At 38.7% G+C, this 18,191-nt stretch overlaps 1 long non-coding RNA gene across 1 annotated transcript in view; it reads left to right on the top strand.

Annotated features, from left to right (window-relative positions):
• Positions 1-18,191, top strand: part of LOC137158341 (uncharacterized) — a 110,152-nt gene that overhangs the window by 1,567 nt on the left and 90,394 nt on the right. Inside the window, exon 2 of the long non-coding RNA XR_010921379.1 lies at positions 13,724-13,916. This is a non-coding gene — a long non-coding RNA (uncharacterized lncRNA). The remainder of the gene's footprint in view (positions 1-13,723; positions 13,917-18,191) is intronic.

The raw sequence follows: 18,191 nt of genomic DNA, 5'->3' as shown, positions 1-18,191 counted from the left end.
ACAGCTTAGAAGACTTTAAACTATCTCTGCCCTCAATCTTGGGGCTGCTGAGCACTGGGCTGATCCTGAGGCACAGTTTAGAGCAACTTGAAGGCTTCTCTAAATTGTGCTGGCTGCCAATGACCCCCTGGGGCCATTCTGGCACCTGGAAAATCACCAAAGCCTATGGAAACTCTGATCATTCCCATTGCTCAGAGAACTGGCAAGGGGATTGGTGTAGAAGCCACTATAGTGGCTGAACAACACATAGGAACTTGCCTGCATCAGGGGAATCTTCCACTGGCTGGATCTGAACAAAGGTTGCACTCTTTGGAGGGAAAGGTAGCTCAAAGTCATTTTTCACTTCCTTGATCCAGGGCTCTTTATGGGCCAAAATTATGCCTTGGCATAACTTAGAGCATCTGCAGGACTGTTTTATGTTATGCCACCTAAGTCAGCTGCTGTAGCAGCCAAGTATCAGTGTTCAGCCTTAACCTAGGCTGACCAGATGTCCCCGATTTAGGTACTCTGTCTCCGGCTATAACCTGTCCCTGGAAATGTCCCCGGTTGGCTTTGTCACCAAACAGTGGTTTAAAAATGAGGCAAGATTGTAATAAATAAATGTGATACAAATAATAAAATGTAACCTCTGCGCTACATTTCAGATTTTACCTGTATTGAAATCATAGGTCTATGAATATGGCATAAATACTGTATATAATTAGCGTGCTCAATTATACCTGGTCTGTCTCTCTACATGTTACTGTAACTATGGCTACAAAGTTGTCCCATACTAAGGTCAGTTTCACTGTGCATGTGATGTCAATGATAATTGCAGAAGTGCTATTGTGCTGTCTAAGAAACATAAGTGTTACTTCAACGATCAACTACAAAAAGAATTTTCTTTCTTGCAACCAACTGCAAAAGAAACATCTGTCTTATATACAATATTCCATTCCGTATTCACCATTTCCAGCGGAGGCAGGACATCGGTAAAAGAACACGAAGGTAGAAGTAAACACAAATCCACTCTTACTGTTCATGCCGGTTCAAGTTCTGTAACTTCATTTGTTCGTAAAGTTGAGCTGACACAGAGTGAATATGACCATGTTACACAAGAGGGAAGTTTTGCTTATCACACCATTCTTCACAAACACAGTTTAAGATCAGTGGACTGTATCTCGAGCTTAAATAGAAAATTCTACAATCCCAAATTTAGTTGTGTGAGGATAAAGTGTAATGCAATTGTCACAGATGTATTCATACCTTGGGCAACAGATGAATTGAAACATGATCTGGACAATGTTGAGTTTGTATCGCTTTCAGTTGATGCATCAAATGATGGACATGTAAAATTGCTACCTATCTTGGTTTGTTACTTCAAGGCATATGATGGAAGCAGGTCCGTGGAGACAAAGCTACTTGATTTTGTTGAACTAAAAGGTGAAATAGCTGAACTAATTGCTGAACTAATTGGAGATACTTGCTGTTGTAGAAAAGTTTCAGCTGGAAAATAAGGTTGTGGCTTTCTCTACCAATAATACAAACACAAACTTCAGTGGGCTATGCAGACAAGGGAGAGAAAATGTGCACACTAAAGTCAGGGCAGCCTTACAGTGGGAAGTGATAGGCCTCGGATGTCCCACTCATATCGTTCACGGCTGTACTCAAACTGCTTTGGATACAATCCTGGAGGATGTTGAATATATACTTACCAAGATTTTTGGATATTTTCACAATTTCACTGTTCAAGTTGAAAGACTGAGGAATTTTTGTGAGTTTGTGGGGCAAGAATACCAAAACATCCTGGGGCACAGCAATGTCAGGTGGCTCTCAATGTTACCTGCTTTAGAAAGAGTACTTCTATTATATGAGCCACTTAAGTCATTTTTTCTCTCAAAAGAAAAGTGTCCAGTTCTTCGGAAGATATTTGAAGACCTTACTACTGAACTCTGGCTCACTTTCGTTCAAGGTAATCTGTTACTTTTCCATGACACAATAAAATTGCTGGAGGGGGAAGATCGCTGTGCAGTGGAATCTGCTGACATCCTTAGCAATCTGGAAAAGAAGCCATCTGCAAGGTATGAGGAAGACTTTGTAGCAGTTTTAGTGAGAAAACAACTAAAGGAGCAAGAAGGGGCTGGGGTCTTGACACGAGTCATACTTTAATGTTTCTCGATCTTTTTGTGACATGTCCGTTAAATACATACATGCGTAGGGAAAACACGCAGAAGACCTTAAAGACCTGAATTGTCTGCTTTTGAAAAAAGTGCCTGCAAGGTCTGAGATTGAGAAGGCATTCTTCTGCAAATGAAATGCCGAAACATAACCATTGATTAAGATCCTCTATTTGATTAAGTGATTTTTCTTAATGAATTTTTAAAAGGGGAAACTAGGTGAATGGAGTGCATCTGCTACGTCAGTTGCTTTCAACTAGAACACAGTCATGACACATTTCAGAGAATCCGAGGTACCCCACGATAACCTAAAAAGACTAGCTGAAGCGATGCTCTATCTGCCAGGCAGTAATGCGCCTGTTGACAGAGTGTTCTCGCTGATGAATGACGTGTGGACGGCAGAGAAATCGAGATTCAATGTGAAAGTCATTCTTGTTGTGAAAACGAACTTTAAACTGTCCTGTCTAGAATTCGTGGAAAAACTCACCAAGAACAACAATATCCTCAAGCAGATACATTCATCGGAGAAATACTCCAGTTAATGCAAGCTTACCATTCTGTTGTCAGCCTTAAGGATAATACTGGTAAGTATTTTTTCTGTTTATGGATTGAATGTGAGCAGGACCCAAGCATAATTTTTTCAGGCTCAGTACAAACTTGTAACATGGGCCCCCTCCCACACACATACCACAATACCTCATCCCATACATACAATCTCATGAGCCATGAAAAAAGTTTGAATTCTGAAATTGCTGTTACATATTCTACATTTCTGAAAAGTGCCCCCCACTCTTTGCTATTTTTGTTTAACATAACACCCAGCCGGAGAATCCTACAAGTTTGCTGACTATTTTGTAACTTTTTGGTCATTATAAAGGTCATTATCCTGTCAATGTCTTGATTTTTTTTATTCTAATGGACCAATGTGACTTCAAACATTTTATAATTAGGCCAATTAACTTTAAAGCTTTATTTTTTGGCTTTTTCCATTGCAAAATCATGAATTAGCCCCCCAAAGTCAGTTTCTCTTGCAGGTTCACACTCAATAGACGAGATAGCTAGGTGGCTTAACCTCTTGCCCCATTGTAGAACGCCTGCCGTTTTTGATGAGTGCTAGGTTGCTGAAACTTCTTTCAGCTTCTGCCACCGTCACTGGCAGTGCGCAAAAAATCTGTAGGGCTATGCACACTTCACTGAAAATTAGTTGCAGTCGTTTTTTGTAAATCTCATTTAATAAGATAAATGGGGGTAATTCATATTCTTTTCCAAAAGTAGACTTGAAGATTTTTTTTTTTTTTTTCAGGTGCAACATTTCACAAGGAAATATCTCAGAAAGATCTGTAGGATACTTCGGAAGTAGACGTTTAGAAGCTTCTTCCGGTTCCTCAGGCTCTAGTGTCACATACTTTAGGACTGAATGGAATGTCAAACAAATGTTATTGGTTGCTTTGAATCTGTGCTCTAATACACAGATGACATTGTCCAAAGTTGCATCAAAAACATTCCTTCTGAATAAAGACTCTGGTTCATTTTTAGAGATGGTAGAACATGATTCCTCAGGCTCAGATGTCTCATCATGAAATCTTTTCCTTTTCATTCCTCTCTTCTTGGCAATTGTGCCAAAATTCCCATGCCTTCTGCTACAAGACATGCTTCCTGTAGAATTTTGGGCCACTGATCTCAGTTTTTTATTTCTTCAATAATATCAGCAATGAGAGCTACCTCTGATTCAAGAGAGATTCCTCTGACTTGTAAAATCTTGTTTCTGTCTTCAATACTTGAAAGAACTTTGTACCAGAAGCTAGTCCTCAAAAGGCATAAAAATGAACTGAAGTACCTTTTCAGTGCTTCTGCTTGTGATTGAGCTTCATGTGCCACAGACACAGTCTCTATATTGAAATAATTTTCATCTTGATTTTATTCACCTGCTTCCCTAGTTAGTATATTGCCTGACTGCAGAAAGGCTTTGTCTGATTTGAAAAACTGGAGGATAGATTGGTGTCCTTTAGCTTCTTTTAGTTCCCTTTATTTTACCTTCTTATGTTTCTGGCTGCCTGATTTGTATGTATAGCCACCATCAGACATGGCAGTATGGGGTATGTGGGTGACTGTGAGTGAATTAGACACTTACTCACATATATTTTGGGTCTGCAAATCCCACCAGAAGAAAAAGCAGCAGCACTGGCTCCCACTGTCTTATGGTGCTTTTCTTTGCCCCTCCCACCAGCTGTCCCTCCCTCCTGCCTATGCACAAAGAACTCTGGGACTGGTAGTTCTTGACCTTGATATGCTAGGCCATGTTGCAGAGAGGAGCACAAATCTCTCTCTCTATCTCTCTGTCTCAAACTACAAGTCCTAGTTTAACTGCACAAGCACACACTCTCTATTCTAGAGAGAGACCTGGGCTGGCCCAGCAACTCACTGTTTAGAATGTTGCTTGAGACTGCTTAACATTGCTTCTGACTGGCTCCAGAAAATCTCACAAGATCTGAACAATAGATACAGGGAAATAAGTTTCTATAAATATCCTCAGGCATGATCTACAATTTAGCCTCAGTTTTTTCCTCATGGTAATGGAGGTTGCAGCCTGGGCCGGCCCCCAGGGCCTCCGGGCCTGATAAAGTGTACCCTTCCCCTGCCCTCCCCTGCAATGTGAGGGCCCTGATTAGCATACAAGACAAACTGTGCCCTTCCCCCAGAAAAATGCTTTGATCACCAGTTACCGTGACTGAGCTACACAGAGGTCAGATTCCACTAGCATTACACTGAGTAGTACCTTGCTCCTTGAGTTAGTTCATCCAATCGCAGTGAGACTATTTGAGGGGTATGGCGCTAATCAGTATGCGTAAGGGTTGCAGAATCTAGCCCTGAATCAAAGCTCTACTGCTCTCAGGAACCATCCGTTCATCTGCTGGCGCTCTATACCCTCTTTCATGCTCTCGTTCTGGAGGCTGGGCCTGGACAATTTCATGTAGTAATGTTTTCCACCCAAAATGGAAAGGGTGGGTTTCCTACACTCTTCGCACTGGAAACACTGGGTCTTTGTGAATGTGACCCTCTCCAGGCTCAGGAGAGAGTTCTTTATCACATCTCTGAGTAGGTCATTCAAACCCTTCCTGTGTGAGGTTAATAGGAGCTTTTGCATTGGCTGTGGTCACAATGATCTCTCTGCTACTTTTTTTTTTATTAGCCCCTTCCAATGGGAACCCAGAAGGGTAAGTAATCATTTGTGTTTGAACACATCCCGACATTCTATCAAAAACAGATGTCTGGGCCATGTTTGAACAGTGTTTTATAGATGGGAGGGTGGTGGGCTTGTGGGAGGGTGACTGACTCACAAAAAGATGTACATTCGGAGCAATTCCACAGAAGTCAATGGAGCTGCCCAGATATAACAGTAGAATCAGTCCCATAAAACGCACCATTTTCCATACAGCTTTTGTGAGGGACGTCTGTCCCTCCCCAGTTCAGAATTTGTCAGTATTGGCATTTCTATCATTAGCCCTGGTGTGCAGCAGCCTGGAATATTTGGCACGGCTGCAAATGGTCCTGCTGCGATTTTCTGTTTCTGGGCTCTGCTCCTTAGGCATGGATTAGGTGTAGGTAGAAAAAAATGTAAGAGGGGAAGTGGGAATGTTTGTTGGATAAGAAATGGCACAGACAGATAAACAATGAGGCAAAGAAGTTGGTAATTCCCTTCTTTCCAGGACTTGTGCAAAGGGTCTCAGACAAAAAACACCAGGAAAGGAAAAGGGAATTTCTTCTCTCTCATCTGTTGGGAGCTTTGTCCTATGGTCCCAGTAGAGTTCCTACTAAACTGAGGAAAGTAAAAAATACTTGCTGACTCAATCTCTTTTTGGGACACTACAAAATGAACCCTCTGCCACCTGATTTATTTTCTCTGAACCAGCTTCCTTTCATGTTCCCTCATTTTCTGTGGATGGTAGCAGAAGAGGGCGTGACACTGTTACATTGGCTTTCTCTGTTCTGCACTGCATTTAAATCATGTTAGTGTGTACAGTTAAACCTTGGTTGTTGGCACAAGGGGCTGTAACATGGTTTGGTCAGCCATTTCTTTTCCAGTTCTAACACTATTTGTCCCTTCCCACACCGGCTGAATTAACTGTATTAGAGCCCTGTTTGGCCACAGTTAAATTTAAACTATGCATAAGCATGCTAAAGACACAATTGAAGGGCTATATAAGATGGTTTTGTGACTAAGGCACTGAACTGTCACTTAGAAATCTGGTTTCAATTCTTAGCTCTGCCACAAACTTCTTCTGTGGCCTCAGTGAGTCTCTTAATCTCTCCATGCCTCAGTTTCCCATTTGCTAAATGAGGATGATAATGCTTCCTTTCGCTTACCCTTTGGCTGGCTTGTCTGTTTAGTTTGTATGCTCTTTAGAGTGGGGAGTCTCTCTGAGTATTCGCACAGCACTTTGTACAAGCGGGCTGTGATCTTGGTTGAGCTACTGTAATAACAACAATAATTAATAATATAGCCCTGTGATCACATAACTTAGTTGGATGGCAATTAGTATTCAGACAATGTACTTTTCAGTAGATCTTATTATTATTCCTTTTTTCCCTTTAATACTCATTCACTTTATTTTTTCTGATACCTTAGTTTATTATTAATATATGTTTATTTCATTAGATATTCAGAATTTGATTCTGACTATTCATACTGAATTCCTTTGTTATGACTGCATCTCTGGTAATAATCAGCAACACAGATATATTTTATGCCTAAGCAAAAATAAATATATCAGAGTTCCTTTGTAGTTAGTCTACCCTCCAATCACCTAGAATATTTATCCTTAGAAAGGCCAGATTCGGTTACTCTTATTCATGTTGAGAATCCCATTACTTCATGACGGGGTTCCACTGAAGTCAAAGTACTTCTCACCATGAGTTACAGTATCAGAATCTGGCCCATAATTCCTAGTAACAGTGTGAAGTCTAGTTATTTTTCTTTCAAAGGTAATATGTGGTGACTAGGAAACAGTGATCAGAAAAATGAGATGAAATTCAATTTTATGGAAACAAAGTATGTAGGGTGTTTTTTTGTTTTTTTTTTTTTTTTTTAGTAAGGAAAGTGTGTTTTGTTAGACATACAAGAACTGCTGCAGCCTTAAACCACAATGGAGAAAATGACTTCACTTAACAGCTTTTTTTTTTTTATGATAAAAGGAAATAAAACAGTTCTAAGAAATTGAAGATTTTTTTTCTATTTTAGTTTGAAATCTAAAAGAAAGAGCAGTAGCCATATAAGTACAATTTGATGGAGTATATAAATCTTTTAAAAGGCTTCATAAAGCAATAATGACTTTAGTATATGTACCAAATGAGATTAAAGAGCTACATTTGGTTCTAATACAAAGTTTCACATTCAAAAGGACTGTCGGCTTCCTGTTTAAAATCCACTTATATTGAACAGAAAGGAGTTCAAACATAATGCCATTGTGTTTCAGACATTTATCTTAATTGAAAACAACTGAAAAACATTAATAACAGAGCAAGGAAATTCAGAGGCATAGGTAAGTTGTTGTTTTTTCTCCTATCTCTTCTAAAGCAATGCACTCAGTTGTAACACCCTCCTCCTTCCACTACTCTGTCTTTTACAAAACAAGGTGAAATCTTGGCCCCATGGAAGTTAATTGCAGAACTCCTGTTGATTTTGAAGGGGCAGGCCTTCACCCATATATTCTGCTTGCCACTGTAATAACTTTTAACCAAGAGAATCAGGCTAAATGACTTCCATAAACTCTTTCCCCTAAATTTTCCTGATTAAAACATTTGGAATTCACGACTATTAAATAGAAATAAACAGGTGCAATTTTCCAATTTTTTTGTCTTAATTCTATTCACACCTTCTTTTCTGGCTCACTCTTTCCTTGCCATTGTTTTCTTTACCTCTATTTTTTGGGGGTGAAATTCACCCCCGTGCAGAGGGCCTGTGTGGAGACTACATACCATTTAAGATCTATTTTGAGATCAAAATCACACCATCATGCATTCTGCCCTTTGTTACTGGCCATCTGCCCAGGGGTTAATTTGAAGTAAAGCTATAAGATGGTTTTAATATCAAATTTTTAATTCCTCTTCAGCCAACAAACTTTCAAAATCCTCCAGCTTTTCAGAAGCACCAATATATTGAAATAAAATGAAGCTGATTCTGCTATTCCTTTGAGAATGTCATAATCAATCTAGCAGTCAGGGTGAAGTTGAAAGGATGGCAAGTGAAGTAACAATATGATATTCATCATCTGGAGCTGTTATGATAGTAATATTTGCATTATAGCAGCAGCCAACTGAAATTAAGGCCCTATTGTGCCAGATACTGTGGAAAAAAGACAAGGCCTGCCCTGGTGGGTTTGCAATCTAAAGAATAACTTAAAAAACCCAGAACAATAAAAGTGCTCCAAGGCAAAAAATTGTATTTATATTAATTTAACATCTATCTTGTACATGCATCATAGGGACATAAAATTTACCACAGTGGCTCAGACCATGGTCTATTAAGTCTAATATCTGGCACTGATGCTTCAAAGGAAGGTGAAATCTCTTAATGTATCAAGTTACCTGTGCAACACTGTACATGAGATATAAATAGGAATTGTCCATTTCTAGCTCCATTGAAGAATCAGCTCTGTCTCTAAAACATGAAAATTACCTTTCTCTTAGGCTGCACAACTCAAATGTGGTTGGTCATAATTAGCAAGCCGCAGTACTTGACTTGATGACCTGTGGGGGCAGTGAATTCTGCAGACAGCGTGAAGCAGTGTATCCTGTTTAGTTTTAAAAGTGCCTGCCATTAAATCAGGTGAATTATTCCAGGTTTTTTTTTTTTTTTTTACATCACGGGACAGCATAAAAGATACTGATCGGTATTTTGTTTAACTCTTCCTAATCTTAACCTCTTCATTTAATTTCCCATTAATGCTTCTCCTTTTGAGGTTAAGTAACCCACCTTTCATAATATCACTGTATGCACTGTAAATCCTGTCACAGCTTTTGCCACCATCTTAACCTTTTTCAGTGTCAGCTGCATCTTTAGGTGAGAAAACCCGGGTAGTAAAGCAACCTCTCATTTTTGTTGTGTCCCAGATCTGCTCAGCTTCATTGCTTTTGCCCATATCTGTCCTGCACATGGAATACTCTTATCAGCAAGTTCATACACTACCATGACTTTTTCAGATATTTTTACAGTCGTTACAATGTGGCATCATTTTAAGCCGAATGTCCATTTAGAAAGGAATTTTTTAGAAAGGAATTTTTTTTTTTTTTAATTCAATGCTGTTTCAAAGCACCACAAATACAGATTTACAGGTAGTGACTCTAGCAAACTGCTAATAAAGGGCCAACTCATAGCTCAGCTTGTTTGTGCAGGTGAGTGCCGGTGCATGAGGCACCCCCTTTACTCCTCTGGGTGGGCTACTTATACGATAGATAGCTCTGTGGGGCTGCAATATACTCTTCCTATGCATGTGGGTGGGAATTGGTGGGAAGAGGCATAGGCTGGGCAAAGTCTTGCACAATGAACTGAAGAGCGTTTCTGCACCAGCATGCCAGGGGCTATAAACTACACTGGGTATAGAACAGTGATGAAATCCTGGCCCTATTGACATCCGTGGGAGTTGTGCCATTGACTAAAATGAGGCCAGGATTTCACTTCTGGTGTAGTGTAATAAGCAAGTGGTAGCAGAGAGGCTCCTGCAGCAGCACAACAACATGCTGCCCCTTGCTCAGGTCTCATGACAAAGCTGCAATTTAATCTAAAATAATGAACCCTAAAGTAATGGAATAAATTACAATTGGTGATAGGAACACACTCTGGGTCTCAAAGGAGTGGCATAGCCATTTTTGCTGGTTTAGTAGAAAAGGCTGCAGTACCTCCAGTAATTATCATGCTTTTCCAATTGCAAACATGCTGTTTAAATGTGTAACCATTGCTCTAAAGCCAGTGCATAAGAAGAGTGGAATTCTATTTAATCTGCAAAGAATTTTCTGGTACTAAATGCCACTAGAGTGTCAGAAGAGTTAATGGCAGATGTGGTTGTGAAAATGTTCTGTATTTTTAGACAACCTTTAATTAAGACACTTTGTATGTAGCAGCAACCAAATAATATGCTGCCACTTGAAAGCTGTCAGAAGGGGGAAAAAAGTCCTACAAAGCTTCTAAGTGCAGCCTTCTTTGTATTTATCTGAAAGTGAATTAGGAAACCTTATAGTGACGACAACTGTCCTTTCACATTCAGTGATTAATGTAATGCACAAGTGTAAATAAATTTGGCTTTTTTGGGGGGGGGGGGGATTTGTATGTACCTCTGTCCTGTTAATTTTGTTTAATATGTCTTCATTTTAACAAGGTTACACCCAAAGTTGAAGTAGTGCTGTGATTCCATCCTTTCCCTTTAAGACAGAATGTTTTACATAACTATTTTAATACATCAGATATCCCCCTCCCCCCAAACCTTTTTAATGGGGGAATAAGCCTTTCACAGTTTATTTTAGGGATGAAGTGAAAGAAAGTGAATTTATACTACTCAGTTCAGTTTTGAACTTGAAGCTGTCATAGGTAATAGATTATTTATTCACCTGTAAAAGTTAGCAGATGCTAATATAATACAAGAGATCCTAATACAACATAAATTGCTTATTTTGGTGTAGTAGAGATGTGGCCTTTATCATATTGAAATTTGATGAAAATATTAAGGTTTCAGTAGACCAACATATACAAACTGATAGAACAGTGGAAACATCATTTCGACAGTTCTACAATATTGGCACAACACTGCTAAGATAAACACACAGTAGCTAACAATTAGGTTATTATTCGGCCCATATATCATAAGCATGTACAGAACTATCTAGTTAGTATGCTTATGTGTGTATTTATGCTGGAAAAGAAACAGCTTAACTTAAATGGCAGCCTAAGAAGGTAAGTGTTAGGAATCATTTGGTCAGTCAGAACTGCTATATCACTAGTTATTCAGGCTGGCCATATGTAACAGAAGGAAAAATACCAGCCCAAATTACAAGTGCAGAGACTGTTCTTTAATTAAACATTAAAAATTCCAGCATTATCATTGTGAGATCCTAAATCCACAGATTAAGGGCCTGACTCTGGTTTCATTTATAACAATGTGTGTATATTTTAGGAGTAATTCCATTGACACCAGTGGAATTATGCTTGTATAAAACCAATGTAAGATAAATCAGAATTAGGCCCTAACAGCAGTTTTCACCTCTCCCAGTGCACTGTGGGCTGTTATATTCCATTGAAGGCTCAAGTGAGTTGAAGTGCCAGCAGGTGTGTCTAATTTATGTTGGATATTTTTTTTTTCAGTTCCTTTTTAGTGTGTCCCTAGTTTTACATGTGATGTTTCTGGTATGTACTTTGATATACTGGTTTGCAGGAACAGGTCACCAGCAGTAGCACAGGGGCTGAGACCTATCGTTAAATCTGGAAGGCTGATCAGAATATTCTTACAAATCTGCTTTAAGGTACTTGCTTTCTGTTGTGCAGATTTTCCGAGTTCATAATAAGTTGATGATTTTTGTAAGGCCCCACCATCCACTGAAATTATTAGGAAGTTTTTGGCTAGGACATAAGTGAATATTTAAACCAACTGCTTATTGTCTTGGATTGCCAGATTCTGGCTGTATTAGGTCCTGATCAGAAGCCCATTAAAATTGAAGGAAGGACTTTCCATAGATTTCAATGGGGTTTGGGTAAAGCTCCTAATGTGTTATTTGATGGAAAGACAAGTCCTGTCTCTCTCACTTCACGTTTTGTGTGTGAGCGACAGCCATTTATATACCTTTTCGGTGTGTGGTAAGAAGGCTACAAGGTGAAGATAGGTTTCACAGAATGTATTGTTGCATTGTCCCTTGTAAATGAGGTGTGATTTTTTTTTTTTTTTTTTTTTTTTTTTTAAAGAATATTTCTAATTAAAAATCTTTCTGCAATTCAGCAGCTTCATACATATCTCAAAAGCCTAAATTTATTTATTACAGGTCTATAATATAGGTGGACTTGGGGCAAGCTATTTGACTGCCTGTATATCCATAATTATCCCCTGAAACATCTCTACCTGCTGGTGTACTGAAAATTAGAGGAGGAAGGAAATGGAGGATCAAATTTGCAAAGATGTTCATCAAAGTACTTTCAACACTCTTGGGAATGAAGTCACATTATCTCCAATTCAGTATCTGTAAATACTAAGGGCCAGATTCTGATTCCCTTACTCATGCTGAGTAGCACTGTACTCTGCCAGTAGTCCTACTGAAATCACTTAAAAGCTGAGAGTCACAGAAATACAGTCCCCTGAAATGGTGCTTCAGGCAATGATACATTAGGGGGAGAAATCAATGGGATTTCTGTGCGTGTGATACACAACTTGTGCAAGGACATCAGAATCTGGCCTTGAAATACTGTTTTCTGGAGATCTTGATTTTTCTAGCTAGCTGCATTCAAATAGCTACCGTTTTAGATGCAGATCAGGTAGGCAAAGTGCTCCGGCTGCCCTTGGAAATTGGAATGTACCTATAATCAGAGGTACTTCAGTTCACTGAGCTGGTATGACCGAACTCCATTCTGTAAAAAGAACAGAGAATGTAAATGGTAGGCAAGATTCTGAAATGACAAAAAGGAGAACAAAGAGACACTGTCATTTATGCTTGATGAAGGTAATTATAGAGCTGTCAGTATCTTGGCTTGAGTGTGAATTGTATTGGATTGATATATCCTTCTCTTTAGTTTCTTACAAATTTAAATACAGTGGGCTGGATTCTGATCTCTGTTACTCTGGTATAACTGAGTTTAGTCTCTGACCAGTTAATCTACCCAACACTGCAAAGGCAGTTTTCCTTCACACTGGAATCTATACCGTGCCAGTTCCACAGAAAGTCAGAACAGTTGGTTGCACAGTGAATCATGGCCCTTACAGCCAAGGGACATAATCAATCAAAGAGCTTCTGGTAGGGTTGTATTTGCTTCAGCAGGCCATGACCATGCATTATCAAGTCAGAGATGCTGAAACTCAGCTCTTTGTTAGTCAACATAAATTGGGAGATGTGTGGAGGTAGCATAAGTGTTAAAATATGGAATGGTGCTAATGCTGCTTATGTCTTAGATTTCATCTAAAATTTACTTTTAAATGTTGATAGCAATCCTGAAAATGAATGCATTATTTTCTATGCTGTATCTATGGTCGATACAGTATCACAAAATTCCCACTCTTGATTCCAGCTATCTTTCTGTTAGGCTGAGTATCAGGATGCATTTTCTGACAGATCCATTAGCTTTCTCCCAAGGGAATCAGTTGAAGCCCCATGGTTTGACACATTTAAAACTGGAAAAATGCTAGTAAATGTATAATAGAAAACAATTCTGCAGTGAATAGGGGAAAACCCCCAAAGGGTTTTTTTCACCTCCGGGATCTATGACTCAGTGTACAAATGATTTGCATGACTTTGAAGCCTTTATATGGAATAAAAGATATCTCTGGGGCTTTTCCAGTCGTAATGCCATCCTAAGTATTCTTTATTTTTATATTTAGGGCTTTGGAGCCAAAAAAGATACCACGCAGCTATTCTGGCAGGAGACTGCATTGTAGCATCAAGGAGTCATAGGCCCTCACAGAAAAATGTTAACTCTGCAGTAAGGCTATGTGTCTTTACTTACAATGGTACTGGAACAGATGATATCAGGACTTAAGGGAGAGATGTTAGCAGGTGGCAGCATATGAGAAGGTAAGTTAAAAGCACTATGGACTTGCTCCATTAAATCAGTAGCACACTTTTTCTTAGAGTACCCAGTAACAGAGAATTGCAATGAGTAATTTCAGTGTTGAGGCTTCAGTCCCATACTGCATGTAGTTTGTCATTTGAAATATGTCCATAGATATTGATTGTGTAATCAATAAATTCCTGCACGATATCAGTAACATGCTCAGAGATACAAAGTCTCTGTACATCATGAATGAGAACACTGAATTCAGAATGTCAACTTCATAGACACTTTTATTCTACTGTATGGTATACATTGTAATTAAATGGTCTAGAATTGATTGATAATGTTCTGAACTGCTTTCCATTGTGTCTGCACAGCTGCCAGATGGTGTGGAGCAAAGTACTATTTATATCACATTATAGTCTTTCCTATTTAATATACCATGGTGGTTAAAAAGCATTACTGAATTTTGAACCTTTTATTTTATGAAATTTGACCCTTTTGATCTCTGCATCTCCCATTGAAGTCTATGTGAGACTTTCCACTGAAGTCATTGGAAGCTAGGCTGGGTCCAAAAATGTTTCACTGCATGACTTGCAGATGTGGCCAGAGGTTCTCTGAAATTTCTTTTGGCTTATTCATTTATAAGATGACTCGCGTCCTTTTAAACCATTTATATGAAATATTACTGCTTTTGAAATATAAAACTGATTTTTTGTTTCAGCTGGGTACACAAGTATTATGTTGAAAATACATTGCCGTTCTTGTGCAAATGTATGTTAATACTGATAGAATGTGGCCCTTTGACAGAATTTAAATGGGAAATGAACAGAAAATGAAAATTTATGTACATGGACAATATGTTTTCTTTCTGGTCATCTTACTTTTGTATAGTATTTCTGTGGCTGTTCAGTTCTTTGATGGGGCACCTACTTTTCCATTAGGCGGCTAAGATTTATAATCAAAGGTCAGGTGGATTCAGTATTGACTAACAGCAATCCTGAACTACACCTCTGTGGAGATGACTTAAGGAAAGAACAAACAATTGTTACCTATGTGATCACAATCAAAGGATGCATAAACCATTAAGGTTTAACTTACTGATCAGAACCTTAACAAAAGGATGGTGTTACGTGATCACACAGAAATTCAAACTTTAAAACACACACAACTGATTTTCCAAGTTTAAAAAATATATAGCCAACATCATACACTGACAGACCCGCATGTAGAGGGCACATAGACATTACAGATGAGATCCTGAGTATATTGAAGTCAATAGCAAAACTCCCCCTGATTTCAACAGGGCCAGGATTTAACCCTGTATGCTTATATCCCCCTGAATTGAATCCTCGTGCTAGCTTCCTCTCTTCTTCCACTTTCAGTTCAGGTTCTGCTCTCTTTCAAAATTCTCTATTGATCTGCCTAACAGGTATGTATCTGGCTCATATCTCAGGGTTATTTCTAATAAATATTCATTCCAAGCTCCTATCTGCAAGGCCTGGATTCAATATATATTTTTCTCCCCTGACCCTGCCTCCAACAGCTTTGCCATGCCATATGGAGGAAGGATTTAGTTCTGTAAGTTGGGGGATATAAGGGAATGTATCTAGAAATGGTTTGCGTATTTATCCTTAATGAAGCTCAAATTATCCCCCCAAAAATCTTAGCTAGCACAAATCTGTTTGTATCCACTATAAGGGGCACTGAAGCATATATGGCAAACACAGCAGCATCATTTCATCTTGTTCCTGGTGGGATGGGGCCCATGGAGCTAGGGGTTTCCTCTTGTGGTTCATTTGGGGGGCATTTTCTGAACTGGCCCTGTTCTCTCTTTTAGTCCTCCTTGTACTCCTTTTTTTTCTGCCCATGCTTCTTTTCTGAACCTTTTGACTGTTTCGCCCACTGCAGACATTCTGCCTTTCATGGGGTTTTTTCATGGTTTGTACTTCTGGAAGAGACTTTTGCACAGTGGACACCACGCTTCCTTCTGCCACTGCTTTCAGAAAATCTTCCAAGCACCCACCTACTCCATTAAGTAGTCTGGCCATATTACACCATTCTGTGTTTGATATTGTACCAGTGTGCCTTTGGATCGTAAACTCCTTGGACTAGACACCCGCTGTTTGTTTGGCACCATTTATCTGTCTATTGTGCAGAAGTATTTACATTAGCGTTGCTATATCAATAACACTTATAGACAGAGTTGTAAAATAAGACATGTCCATTATTAACCCAGGAACACATGCTATTCCTTTAGCATTCATTATTTGTGGTCACAGTCTAATATAGATTGATATTGATAACTGCTTGAGGAGAACAGTTGTGTGTCAGTCCATGCATTGCTTAGTTCTTTGATGATGAGATTGGAAGAGAAAAACCACCCAATGAGTTTCCTTGCCTTGTATTGGTTGGCAAGTGTTTGGCTGTCATCTTTCATTTTCCTCTTCATAAATGTGGTTGGGGGGATGAGAGAAAGAAGCTGAAAAAAATCCTAGTAACAGTTAATTCATACTTATTTGACTGAATCACACTTAACAGACATCCAGTACTCTGACCACTGAGATTACTGATTTATGCAAACATAGCCAGTTTTACTATTCCTTTCTTCCTTATTCCACTCCATCCCCATTTGTCTGTTCAATCCACCTACTATATGTATTATGGTAGTGCCTAGTCATGAACTAGAATCCCATTGTGCTAAGTGCTGTACAAACACAGATAAAAAAGATGGTCCCTGCCCCTAAAAGATTTACAATCTAATTAATACCTCTTGCATTTTGTCATGAGCTAGACTGTGAGCTTTCTAGGGCTGCAACTGTCTTTGTTTCACTCATCTGTATAATTCCTAGCACAATAGGGCCCCAATCACTGATTGAGGCATCTGGGCACAGTTGCAATATAAATAATACAAAGACTAATTTATTTAATTGCTTTTTTAAATATAAGATACTTGAAATACAAATCCCTAATCAAAATTGATTTTCAATTTTCTGAAAGATCACTTAGATCTGAAACATTGATTTGTGTGACCCCAATCACAAGTGAAATACAAAAGCAGTTCTATGTAACTGCTGTCTGGTGGCTTCCTATAAAAATGTAAGGTTGAGATTTTAAAGAATCTGGGATGGGGGTTGGGGTAAGTGCACAACTCTGAGTTTCAGGAGACAGTTGGGCACCTAATTTCCTTAGCTTCCTCTGAAAATCCCAGACCTATACATAGTGCAGAATCTTCTGTACACAAACTGTGTATATGGAATATACGATATATGCCTTATGGACACTGAAATCCACAACACTTCAGCTGGCTTCCTACACGAGGATGCTGTTGTGTCTGAGACCATTTCTCAGAAGTGTTTGTTTTTGTTTTTGTTTACTTATCACACGGGAGAGGGCCACTTAATACAGGTAACTTAACATTATAAATTGCTTGCAGATACCTTGAGGTGGTCTCTCCAAGGCAGGTGGTTGCTATATACAAAATAGGAACTTAAACAGTTTTTGCTGGAATATATTTCCAGGAACAGTTGTCCACAAAATAAAACTGATCAAAAACATTGAAAATGAACAGAAATGGCTTTAAAAAGAGAGAGAGAGAAAGAGTTGAAAGGGATTTGAAATTAGTATTCCTCATTATTTTAATGCCAGAACATGCTCCTGTACTATTAATAGAAGTCACTATCCCTGCAGGTTTCAAATGAGCAGATTTTCCCAACTGCACTTTACAGCTTGAGGAATCATAATCATACTAAAGCGGAATGTCTTTGTTAATTTAAAAAAAAAAAAAATTGCATCTGTCAAACCTTCCTCAGTTTGTTTCCCAGAACAAAAAGGTCTTGTAAGTCCAACGGTATTTCTCTCCAGAACTTGGATTTTTCCTTCGTTTCCTCACCATATAGTAGATGCACAAGCTCTGAAATCCTTTTGAAAACTGCAAAGTTAGATATTTTCCCTTTATAAGCATTTTACTGTACAGTGTTTTGTTTTTTTCCTTTTAGGACTCATGTTTTCTTATAAACTCTTACCTATCTTAATGGTATTTCCTTACAAATACATTTCCCCCCTGCATAACATATCATTAGGATATAGAACACTTCAACCTGGGCTTTCCCCAAGCATTATGGGACGTTTACAGCTGGCTGTGTGAAGTGAGCTATTATGCCTCATAGCAGGATTTAAAAATAATTGCTCAGCTCCATGAAAACAGTTAGAAAATTATTTAGTTAATCTATAAGGTATATTTATCTGTTATAGAGATTGATAACAATAAAGGCAAATTATGATATTTGCATATC

The sequence above is a fragment of the Emydura macquarii genome, unplaced genomic scaffold (genome assembly GCF_026122565.2).
Source record: "Emydura macquarii macquarii isolate MOO-44397 ecotype Brisbane River unplaced genomic scaffold, CSIRO-AGI_Emac_v2 contig_1644, whole genome shotgun sequence".
In the NCBI taxonomy this organism is placed as follows: domain Eukaryota; kingdom Metazoa; phylum Chordata; order Testudines; family Chelidae; genus Emydura; species Emydura macquarii.
This window is presented reverse-complemented; position numbering and strand designations above follow the sequence as displayed.